Source organism: Lithobates pipiens, unplaced genomic scaffold (assembly GCF_037356315.1).
Source record: "Lithobates pipiens isolate NorthernLeopardFrog02 unplaced genomic scaffold, aLitPip1_a1.2 Scaffold_19, whole genome shotgun sequence".
Taxonomy (NCBI): domain Eukaryota; kingdom Metazoa; phylum Chordata; class Amphibia; order Anura; family Ranidae; genus Lithobates; species Lithobates pipiens.
The window spans coordinates 563,792,962-563,805,313 of NW_027507764.1; the positions used below are offsets into that span (position 1 = coordinate 563,792,962).

The following is a 12,352-nucleotide window of genomic DNA, read 5'->3' on the forward strand; positions in this document are numbered from 1 at the left end:
TAAGAGAAGAAATTAGGAGATTAGAATTAAAACACAAAATAGAGAAACAAAATGGAAAGGGACAGATACAGGGGCTACAACGGAATCTAGCTATAAAAAAACTAGAGCTGGAGGAAACAATAGAGCAAGAAGTAAGGAGAGAATATCATAAAATAACGAAAGAGCGATATTTCTTGGGAAACAAGAATGGCAAGAGTTTAGCTAGGATATTGAGGAAAAAGAAAGCAAAAAATTATATTGAGAAAATACTAGATAAAAATAACGAGATCAAATATAAGACTGAAGATATAGCGGAGGTATTTAGAGAATACTACGAGCAATTATATTGGGTGAGAAAAAAGGAGACAGAGCAGCAAGAGAACATTAGAAACAGGAAAATCAAAGAATATATAATAAACGCTAAGGTCCCTACACTATCACAGGAAATAGTACAGGAATTGGATTCTCCTATAACAACATCCGAAGTAAACCAAGCAATAAAAGAAACAACAGGAGGGAAAAGCCCGGGCCCGGACGGTTATATAATAGAATATTATAAAAAATTTGGGGAAATTTTGTCACCAAGGTTATGTGCATATTTTAACGGCCTAGATATAAAATATGGACTGGGTAAGGAAGCCTCTCTAGCAATTATCTCCACAATATTGAAAGAAGGGAGGGAAGGTATGATATGTTCAAACTATAGACCAATCTCATTGTTAAATACCGACATAAAATTATTCGCAAAAATACTAGCTACTAGAATGAAAAAAATAGTTCCGAACTTGGTCCACCCAGACCAAGTGGGGTTCGTGGGGGGCCGAGAGGGAAGGGATAATGGAGTGAGGACACTATTGCTTCTCCAGAAAGCCCAAGAGAGCAAAACCCCCAGTCTTCTCTTGTCAATAGATGCAGAAAAAGCATTTGACCGAGTAGACTGGGGATTTATGCTGGGCACGTTGAAAGAAATGGGATTTGGTATCCGAATCCTGAGTTGGATAAGGACACTCTATGAGTGCCCAATGGCAGTGGTAAGGGTAAACGGCAACTTGTCTGACCCCTTTAGAATGTACAATGGGACTAGACAGGGTTGCCCACTGTCACCCATACTGTTCGTGTTGACTTTGGAACCACTGCTGGAGACAGTGAGGAAAAATCCCGACATAGGAGGAATTGAGCTGGGGGAAGAGGTTCATAAAGTAGCCGCATTTGCGGACGATGTCCTATTTTATGTGACAAAACCTAGAATCTCCATGCCAAATTTGGTAAAGAGTATCGAGCAGTATGGAGATCTATCAAATTTTAAAATAAATTTTAAAAAAACAGAGGTTTTAAGTGTCAGCACGAGCAGTGGGGAAGAACAGGATATCAAGGGCGAATTTCCCTTCCTATGGAAAAAGGAAATTAAATATTTAGGTATAAAGCTGGCAGCCTCATTAAAGAAAATCTATGAGATAAACTATATCCCCCTACTGGACGAAGTAAGAGAAGACACAAAAAAAATAATGACGAAACCATTGTCCTGGTTTGGCCGGATTAATGCCCTTAAGATGATCATACAACCAAAAATATTATATAAGTTACAGATGTTACCGATATATATTCCTCCAGTCTACTTTAATACTATTAAACGTCTAATAACCAAGCTCATTTGGAAAAATAAGAAGCCTAGAATAGCCTTAAAGGTATTACAACTGGGAAAAGAGAGGGGAGGTCTAAAAGTACCGGATTTTAAGAAATATTACGAATCTATAGTATTAACACGGGTGGTGGAGTGGACAAAATTAGATAATGAAAAAAGATGGGTGGCAATAGAACACAGCGCTGCAGAGACACGATTAGGAAAGGAAATTTGGATACCCCCAAAACACAGATCACTCGGACCAACAACACTTGCACTCACAAAAAACGTTTTTAGAATATGGGACGGAATTCACAAGCATAATAAGTGGAAATACAACTCTCCACTAATGGCATTAAAAGAAAATAATTTATTTCCACCGGGGAAGAGCACTATGGGAGGACACTGGATTAGAAGAGAAGATATTCAATTGAGACACATAATAAATGCGGGTAAAATAAACACGGCGGCCTTATATAGTGTGGGGCGTGTACTACACAGCCTGAGCTATGATTGGCTACAGGCATCCTGCCTGTGGCCAATCATGGCTCTCCTCGCTGCCGGCACTGTGATTGGCCAAGCATGCGGGGTCACAGTGCATGCTTGGCCAATCATGAGCCAGCAATGCACTGCGCCATTGCAGTGCATTGTGGGCCGTGAGCGCCACACGAATTTGGCGCGAACGGCCCATAACGTTCGGAATTTGGCGAACAGCCGATGTTTGAGTCGAACGTATGTTCGACTCGAACACAAAGCTCATCCCTACTGGGGACATACTAGATGAAGTGATAATTAGACTGGGGACATACTAGAGGAAGTGATATTGAGACTGGGGACATACTAGATGAAATGATGGTCAGAAATTGGAGACATACTAGATGAAATGAGGGCCAAAGACTGGGGACATACAGGAGGAAGTGATGGTCAGTGATTGGAGACATGTTAAAAGAAAAGAGGGTCAGAGACTGGGAACATAAAAGAGGAAATAATGGCTAGAGACTGTGGACATACTATAGGTTTTGTTGGAGACTGGATCCATGCTACAGAACACAACGAAAGACTGGGGAAACGTTTCTTGAGGCTAGTAGAGTTTCTGCTAATACCCCTTTACAAAATAATGCTTCCACTACATACTACTCGGGTCCAAGGGCCACATAAGTACCAAAGGGCCTCAGGTTGAAATGTAAAGGTTTCAGGAATTATCAGAACTGAAAATTTGTAAAAAGAAGATATTAGGGGGAAAGGACAATTTTTGGTCTCCTGTACAGCCAACCAACAGAAAAGGGTATGTAGCTATAAGCCTCCTTTAGCCTAGAATGGCTGCTGACATTGTGCCCAAGCTTACTTCAATGAAATGTCCAAGATCTGATGCTGTAAAGCATCGCTTTTGGAAAATATAGGTTGCTGAAATTTGCCTTTGTTTTACAGGCATGCATGCACAGTAATAAGACTTCATGTGTTGGGTATCTATTTACTCGGCGCAACCTCATCTTTTATGATTTACCAAATATTATTGTGCTTATGTGCCCTAAAAAGAACTTTAGTGTATTTTTACTAAAAATGTGTTGTGTGCTGGATAAACCATAATAAAATTGGAACTACCACCATTTTATTCTCCAGGGTCGCTTCTTTCAGAAAATATATACTGTTTGGGGGTTATAACTAATCTTCAGACCTAAATATATTTTTTAAACATGCATGCAAAAAATGCAAAAATGGCTCTGGCAAAGGGTTACATAATACATAGTGGAGTAGAGATGTGCGCAACAAAAAAAAAATCATTTCATTTAATTTCAAATTCAAATAATTTCGTTTCGTCATACATTGTTATGAATCGATCTATCATTTTTGGAAGTTATTTTTGGAAGTTATTGGAGCCATAAGGCAGCTAGCAAAGATTTTGGTGGAAGTTTGAGGGCTGTTTCCTCGATTTGTGCATTTTGTCAGAATTTTGATTTGTAATGAATCAAACCGCACGTCTATAGTGGAGTTCTTTCTGAGGGACCTAAAAATTGCAGCAGCAGTTGAGGCTTCTAATGCCGCGTACACACGACCGGACCTTCCGGCAGACTAGGTGCAAAGGGATTAGTCCATCGGACAATCCGATCGTGTGTTGGCTAGTCCGATTGTTTTAAAAAAAATAATAATAATCCAACAGACCTAGAAATAGAACATGTTTTAAATCTATCCGACGGACTCAATTCCAATGAAAAAAGAAAAAAGAAAATCGGGAAAACCGTTTGCCTGTGTGCTGGCCCGACAGACCAAGTACGACACAAGGGAAAGCTATTGGCTACTTGCTATTGAACTTCCTTGTTTAGTGCCGTTTACGTTATTATGTTCAAAACTAAACGGACTTAGTCCGTTCGTGTGTGGCCAAGTCCGTTCGTTCAGAAAGTCCGTTGGAGCTCCGCCAAAAGTCCGTCGGGAAGACCGTCGGACCTAGTCTGCCGGAGAGTCCGGTCGTGTGTACGCGGCATAAGTGCCAGTGGTGGGTTGTCACTGATGCACCGTAAACTGAATATTTGTACAAGTAAAGTAAAAAGAAAAAGTTTCTTACCAAATAATAATAATAATAATAATAATAAAAATCTAAGACTCCAATAAAGAAATATCTTTAAAAAAAAAATTAAATAATGTTAAGAAAAATATAAATATATAAGTTGACAACTAGCTTTTATCAATTCCCTTTTAAAAATATGTGAAATTTAAAAAATTAGACCACATTTCATTTTGTGAAGCAGAAAGCCAGAAAACAAGAGGCATCTGCCCTCCCACATATCGGAGGAAGGAATATTTCAAAGCCCGGCGTCTCTACACATACATCTGCTGTTTTGTGAATACAATTATCATTGTAGATATGAGAAGTCATTTATAAATATCTTCTCCTGCACTTATTCCCCAGCACACCTATGCATGCATAAATCACAGCCTTGGAGGTATAATGAAGAGCCTTACTGAATATTCAGAACATGGAGACAGCTGGTTTGTAGTTGCTGGAAGCCCACAAGCTATTCTGGGGAAACCAGTACAAGCCTATCACTCACACAACTTACAGGGAACAAATTAGCAACTTCGGAAATCGCTAAACTATTCCAAAGATTTCTTCTGAACTCTTGTATCAAAGTAAAGGATGACTCACAAAAACTTTCAGAACGGCTGCTGCTCAATTTTCCCCCCATTCAATGCATGATGTTAAAGAACCTTCCAGGTGCACCACCCCCCGTCACCCCAATACTTACCCGACCCCCATCTTGATCCAGCGATGTGCACTAGAGCCTCAGCTCTCTGGGGACCCTCCCTCCTCACTGGCTGAGACAGTCAATCACAGCCAGCGAGCCAATGAAAACAGAGAGGGGGCGGAGCTGACCTGTGGCTCTGTGTGTCAATGGATACACAGAGCAGCGTTTCTACAGCGAGCCCCAGTAGCAAGCTGTTTGCTCTGGGGCACTTAGCAGGAGGGAGGGGCCAGAAGTTCCGGCGGGAGCGGGGCGGGAGGGTGGGGCAGAGGGGAGGAGAATCTGAGCAGGGAAGTATGACATATTTTTGATATTTTTTTTTTTAAACCTGCCTTTAATATCACTTTAACACATTGAGCACAAGAAAATAAACATCCCCTGGTAAATGATTTAACATTTTTACCCCTGCACTTGCAGTGTACAACTTTCAATGATGCTGGCTCCTGCTATCTCAGTGCTACTTCCCTGAACTTCTGATCTATACAGGAAAGACTTAAAGCGGGGTTCCACCCAAAAATGGAACTTCCGCTTTTCCGGTTCCCTCCCCCCCTCCAGTGTCACATTTGGCCCCTTTCAGGGGGGAGCAGATACCTGTCTAATACAGGTATTTTGCTCCCACTTCCGGGTATAGATACTCGAGCCACCCGCGGGGATCTATGCCACTTCCCGTCCCCCCACCGCTGTTTTGTGGGAGACACACGGGTCCCAGAAAACAGCAGGGACCAGTGAGATAGCGCAGTGTGAGTCGCGCATGCGCAGTAGGGAACCAGGAAGTGAAGCTTCAAGGCTTCAGTTCCTGATTCCCTTACTGAGGATGGTGGTGGCAGCACCCGACAGCCGAGGGATAGATTGGCTTTGGGTGTCGACATCTCAGGCGCCCTGGACAGGTAAGTTTCCTTATTTTAAAAATCAGCCGCTGCAGTATTTGTAGCTGCTGACTTTAAAAAAAATAAAATAATTAGGTGGAACTCCGCTTTAACAGTGCACAGTGCAGTCACCAGTCTGTCTTCTTTTTTTGAGAAGGGGGGGAGGGGTAGGGTAGTGCCTCACCATTCTATTCTACAGGGTTGTGTGTCTATTGATGCATGCAGTGTAGGGGGACATATCTAGCCTCTGCATGCAAGAATGGCTCCATAGGATATTGCAAGAGAAAGGAGCCCCCCCCCCCCCGAAACAGAGAACCTGGGGCAGCGGTCACGGCATCAGCTTAAACTGGAACATAGGCAAGAATTAAAAGTTAACTGCATACTCAGGATGTAATTAATGCTTGTCACCTTTATAAAACCTATTTGCGATGCCAAAGATGATGGGCTTTGGGCGGCAGAGATCACTGTGCTGAGATTGCTCGTTGCACCCTTCTAGCACAGTGACCAAGCACTCAAAGACAGCTCCTGGTCTCGTGGCCATCATGTGACCACTGTGACAGCCAATCACAATAGTGAAATGATCAGGCAGACCTTCCTGTTCCCGGGCGTAAAAGTTAAAGGGGCGCCATGGCTGGATGGGAAGATATTAAATCAGCTGGGGGAAGTGCTTCAAAAAACGGAGTTTATGACAATAAAACCCCCAAAACCTGATGAAAGCAGAGACCATGTAGAAAAACATGGTGGCAATTGTAATTTTGTTTTACATCACACTACATGTGTGCTATTGTTTATCAGACCTACTCTATCTTATCAAAAGTATTGGGACACCTGCCTTTACATGCCATGAACTTTAATGGCATCCCAGTCTTAGTCCGTAGGGTTCAATATTGAGTTGGCTCACCCTTTGCAGCTATAACAGCTTCAACTCTTCTGGGAAGGCTGTCCACAAGGTTTAGGAGTGTGTCTATGGGAATGTTTGACCATTCTTCCAGAAGCACATTTGTGAGGTCAGGCACTGATGTTGGATGAGACGGCCTGGCTCGCAGTCTCCACTATACTCCATCCCAAAGGTGCTTTGTGCACTGGTCCAAATCATTTGGTGGAGGGGGAATTATAGTGTGGGGTTGTTTTTTAGGGGTCGGGCTTGGTCTCTTAGTTCCAGTAAAGGGAATTCTTAAGGCTTCATTATACCAAGACATTTTGGACAATTTCATGTTTCCAACTTTGTAGCAACAGTTTGGGGATGGCCCCTTCCTGTTCCAACATGACTGCACACCAGTGTACAAAGCAAGGCCCATAGAGAGTTTGGGGTGGAGGAACTTGACTGACCTCCACCTGATAAAACACCTTTGGGAGGAATTAGAGCGGAGACTGCGAGCCAGGCCTTCTCATTCACATCAGTGCCTGACCTCACAAATGTACTTCTGGAAGAATGGTCAAACATTCCCATAGACACACTCCTAAACCTTGTGGACAGCCTTCCCAGAAGAGTTGAAGCTGTTATAGCTGCAAAGGGTGGGCCGACTCAATATTGAACCCTACAGACTAAGACTGGGATGCCATTAAAATTTATGTGCATGTAAAGACGGGTGTCACAATTCTATTGACAATATAGTGTATATATTCAGTAAAAAATATACTCAAAATATTTTGAGAACACAAAAAAAACAAAAGAAAATAATATATCATCTAATTTATGGTAAAGTAAAAAAGATGAGGATGCTTCGCAGGAAATAGATACCAAATAGGTCAAGCCTCAAAATGGCGCATGCCGTGAAACAACTAAAAATGATGATACCCAAAATTGTGCATTGTGCTTTACAGATCCATCAGCTTAGAGGTAACAGTAAATGACGGCTTCGGAATTATTGCTGTTACTCCAGCATACATGGCATTACCTAATATTTTTTCGGCACAAATGGATTATTTGTATGCATGCATATCTGATATGCAAGTTTGCATTTGTATAAGCAGTACATGGGATTGGGGTTCGTAACTTTCTGGGTATGGGTCATTTTTTTTTTTTTAAACTTCACTTCAGCCCCGGAATATTTTACCCCCTTGCTGACCAGAGCACTTTTTACAATTTGGCACTGCGTCGCCTTAACCTCCCAGGCGGTATCATTCGTTCTGGTTTTAGGTGCTGAAAGCGGTACAATTATTTTGCATGGAAATTTGGCGTTTTATATTGTAGTCCTTTAAGTCTTAGGAATAATTCACCTAAATCTGTTCAAACCAGAGTCTAGCAGACATCCCAGGTATGATAAAGTTTATAATATAACAAATAATACTAAAAATTATTCAATAATGTAATCAAATCCTAAAACACTGAAAAAGGGACACTTTTTGGTTGCTATGGACAATCTCCAAATTCCAGCCATAAAAAACAGTATTTATAATATAAAAGTGCATGCAGGGCACTGCACAGACCACTAGGGACAAAGGGGGTGTGTCATTTTTTTTATACAGTACTGTAATCTGTAAGATTACAGTACTGTGTGTGTTTTGTGTATTTTAACTTTTTTGAATTTGGCGCCGATCTCCGCTCCCGTGCGCCGTAACGTCGCAAGGAACGGAGCTCGTGGCATTCGGGCACTGTGTGAATCGAGCGGAGGACATTTTTTGGTTAATACTCCTTTAAGGGGGCGTGTCCTATGCCTACATACGTTTGTTAGTAGGTGTCCCTCATTCCCATCTCAAAATGTTGGGAGGAATGTGATTGGTTTATTTTAAACAAAACAAACTGGACTATGACACTATTTCAAAAACAGAGGGGAGTTGCCTGGACATACACGGTATTGTCAAAAGTATTGGTACACCCGCCTTTACACACATGAACTTTAATGGCATCCCAGTCATAGTCCATAGGGTTCAATATTGGGGTCAGGCACTGATTTTGGAAGAGAAGGCCTGGCTTACATTCTCCACTCTAATTCATCCCAAAGGTGTTCTATCGGGTTGAGGTCAGGACAGTCAAGTTCCTCCATCCCAACCCCGCTCATCCATCTCTTAATGGACCTTGCATTGTGCACTGGTGCGCAGTCATGTTGGAACAGGAAGGGACCATCCCCAAACTGTTTCCGCAAAGTTGGGAGCATGAAATTGTCCAAAAATGTCTTGGTATGCGGACGCCTTAAAGGGATTGTAAAGTGAATTTTTTCTTTTTTTTAAAATAACAAACATGTTATACTTACCTCCACTGTGCAGCTCGTTTTGCACAGAGTGGCCCCGAACCTGGTCTTCTGGGGTCCCTCGGCGGCTGTCATGGCTCTCTCCCGCAGGTGCTTCTCATGTTCATGCGAGTTCCCTCGCATGGTGAGAAGCATCTGCGGGCACGCTCCCGTGATTCAGCTGGCGGCTATAGCCGCTCACTGTATCACACGGCCCCGCCCCCAGTGCTCCGCGTCAGTGGATGTGATTGACAGCAGCGCAAGCCAATGGCTGCGCTGCTTTCCATCCATCCACTCCAGCCAATCAGCGGCCAGGCTGAATGGTGGAAAGGACGTCGGGGGACGAGCGCGGGACTTTCGAGGGGTGAGGTAAGTAAAGCGGGGGGACTGGGGGCGCAGACACTGTCAGATGTTTTTTCACCTTAATGCATAGAATGCATTAAGGTGAAAAAACATTTACCTTTAAGAGACATGGGTGAGCAAGTTTGGGGTCCTTACCTCAACCCGATAGAACACCTTTGGGGTGAATTAGAGTGGAGACTGCAAGCCAGGCCTTCTCATCCAACATCAGTGCCTGACCTCACAAATGTTCTTCTGGAAGAATGGTCAAACATTCCCATAGACACACTCCTAAAAATGGTGGACAGCCTTTCCACAAGAGTTGAAGCTGGTATAGGTGCAAAGGGTGGACCAACTCAATATTGAACCCTACGGACTAAGACTGGGATGCCATTAAAGTTCATGTGCGTGTAAAGGCAGGCGTCCCAATACTTTGGCCAATATAGTGTAGATCTTTCCAATCAACAGCGCTGATCAGAGACAGTGATTGTGTGAGCACTGCTGGTTGGAGCACTGTACACGGGCCATGTCAGAACAGTGGAGAACTGGACCACCGTGCCCTGTATTGAGCAGAGGTCCAGTTTTCCAGAGTTCTATGAGGACAAGGTATTTATTTTTATTTTTTTAATCAAAGCTGCAGAAAATAGTAAGAGAAAAATGAAAAAGACACCTATATTTATAGGCTTTAATTGAGCTTTAAAGGCCTAGTTCACCTTTATGACCATATTTCATGTTATACCCATATACTGCACATACACCCCCCCCCCCCCCCACCACCACCACCACCACCCTACCACCCTCAAATCTACCCCCACTTACCTGAATAAGGGAGTGCTTTTCCAAGAAGTATCCTGTTCATTTCTACTTTTTGAGTGACTGTGCTAAGCTCCGCAATACAGGTACGTCATCCATTCCTAGATTCATTAACAGGAAACTGAATAGAACAACTACAAGTCCCATCTTCCATCACAGCCCCATTATGGTAGGTCCATGCATTGGTGGGGCCCAGATTCACTGCCCACAGGGGGAGAAAACTCACACAAGGAAACTGGTTGATACAGTAACAGGCATACCTTCCAACATTTTAAGATGGGAATGAGGGACACCTACTAGCAAACGTATGTTGGCATAGGACACGCCCCTGCCACACCCCTTTAAAGGAGAATTAACCAAAAAAAAAGGTTAATTAAATCCACACAGGCTTTTTTTTACAACTACTATTCTTTTATATTGGCTTTTAAAATTTACAAATGCAGCCATTTAGAAATTGGCTGAAAGGTTTCATTCAGGGAAGCTCTTTTTGAAAGATAAAAAGTTTCATATACAACTATATAGATCAGACCGGAAAGAGGGACAGCGGGACATTGCTCCAAATCAGGGACAGTCCCTCCAAATCAGGGACAGTTGGGAGCTATGTGACATGTATTAACGGAATAATGCTGAGAAAGCACATCAGTTTTTACATTGTGACACCGGACCAAAATGCAACAAATCAGGCAAGGGATATCTGTGCACCCTGTAGATACCTGACAGCATCCGACAGAGGAGACAGCTGGAACAGGGCCCCTGAATGAGGAAGGCTACTCCCCGAGACATAGTGACAGTCTCTACTCTGTCCCTCCTCCACAGGAACCTGTCCCCACGCTAATCCAGCTGTCCCTTACCAGCAGGGGCTCTGCCCTTGACCTACCCACTAAGCACAATGTGCACCAACCCTAGGGGGACAGTGCTATTTATTAGCATTGCCCACACTAAAGATGGCCGTGGAGGTTAGTCAAAGCAGCAGCTCCCCTGATGACGCCCACGGAGGCCTTCCTGGGTTCCCCCTTGTCCTCCGTCCTCTCTGCATGACGGCCATTGAATAGCGCCACCCTTGCAGGGAGGTCAAACTACACCTATCTACGTGTGTTTTCGAACAGACCTGAGGCAGGGATGCAAACAATGCGGGAGCCTGTGAATTGCCCCCGGGATCCACTAATCATGGTTGCAATGTTCTTCAGGCTTCAATGCAGAAATTGAATAAATGCCCATTTTTTTTTAACCCCCCCCCTTCTAACCCCATCCCAGCAGCCCTTTAACTGAGTCTCTTGTTCTGTGGTTAGTGGGAAGGAGTTCAATATAGGAGAGGATGAGGAGGATGAATTGAACTTTGGAAAGCATCATAGGAAGTGACTATGTTTATGTTCCTTTTTATTGACCTTTGCCTACCCCGGATGCCAGGGACCTGGGACAGAATTGCATGCTGGGTAGATTATTAAAGGGCCTCGCGCAGATATTTTAGGCCTCTTCCAGATGCATGGTCTATATGTGAGGACCCGTGCTGAGGCCTTCAGGAGGAGCTGCCTACAGCCATTATGGAGCGCTGCAGCGACAAACATTGCCAGTCATCTGATAACGTGAGTGACATGGTGACTGGATCAGGAGAGATCCAGAGACACTTCCCGGAGCATCACAGGATACGGCTCACCCAGTGGAACGGAGTGACGGAGCCAGCCGGCATTGCAGCAAGCTACGGTGCACCGAACCAGAGCTGTTGAACGGGACTTCAGATCCAGTTGGTGAGCGCGCTGCAGCCCACATCTTGTTACACACTTGCACTCAGATAGAATCACATACAGTGTTTGCTGGGACTTGCAGTCTCACGGAAGAAGCTTACAGAAACTGACTTTAGGCAGGCTCAAGGCCTAATCCTTGTTGCATCTTGAGCATTGCATTATACCGGAGGGAACTCTCACTGGAGCGCTTGAAGAGATAGTAGCAGGACCACTTTTAAGCCTAAAAAAACTGCCTAACCTTTTTGCCTTTTGGATTACAAATTATAAAGACCGTCATAGCTAGCAGAAGAAACGAAGATTAAAGACTGTGTACTATTAACAAGATCTTGCAACTAGCTCTTAAAGTAGGGGGAGCTCCCTTGTAGTTTTACTTTGTATAATTGTTGTTTTGAATTCATTGTTTCATCATTTCATTTTAGGGTGACAGTACAATTATTGTAACCACCTGCCTATCACAATTTAGTACATTTATGATTAAGTGTATATATATATATATATATATATATATATATATATATATATATATATATATATATATATATATATATATATATATTCTGGAAGTAATTTTAAGAACATATTA

At 43.2% G+C, this 12,352-nt stretch overlaps 1 protein-coding gene across 2 annotated transcripts in view; it reads right to left on the bottom strand.

Moving 5' to 3' along the window:
- Positions 1-12,352, bottom strand: part of LOC143997640 (uncharacterized) — a 322,976-nt gene that overhangs the window by 101,296 nt on the left and 209,328 nt on the right. The window lies entirely within an intron of this gene.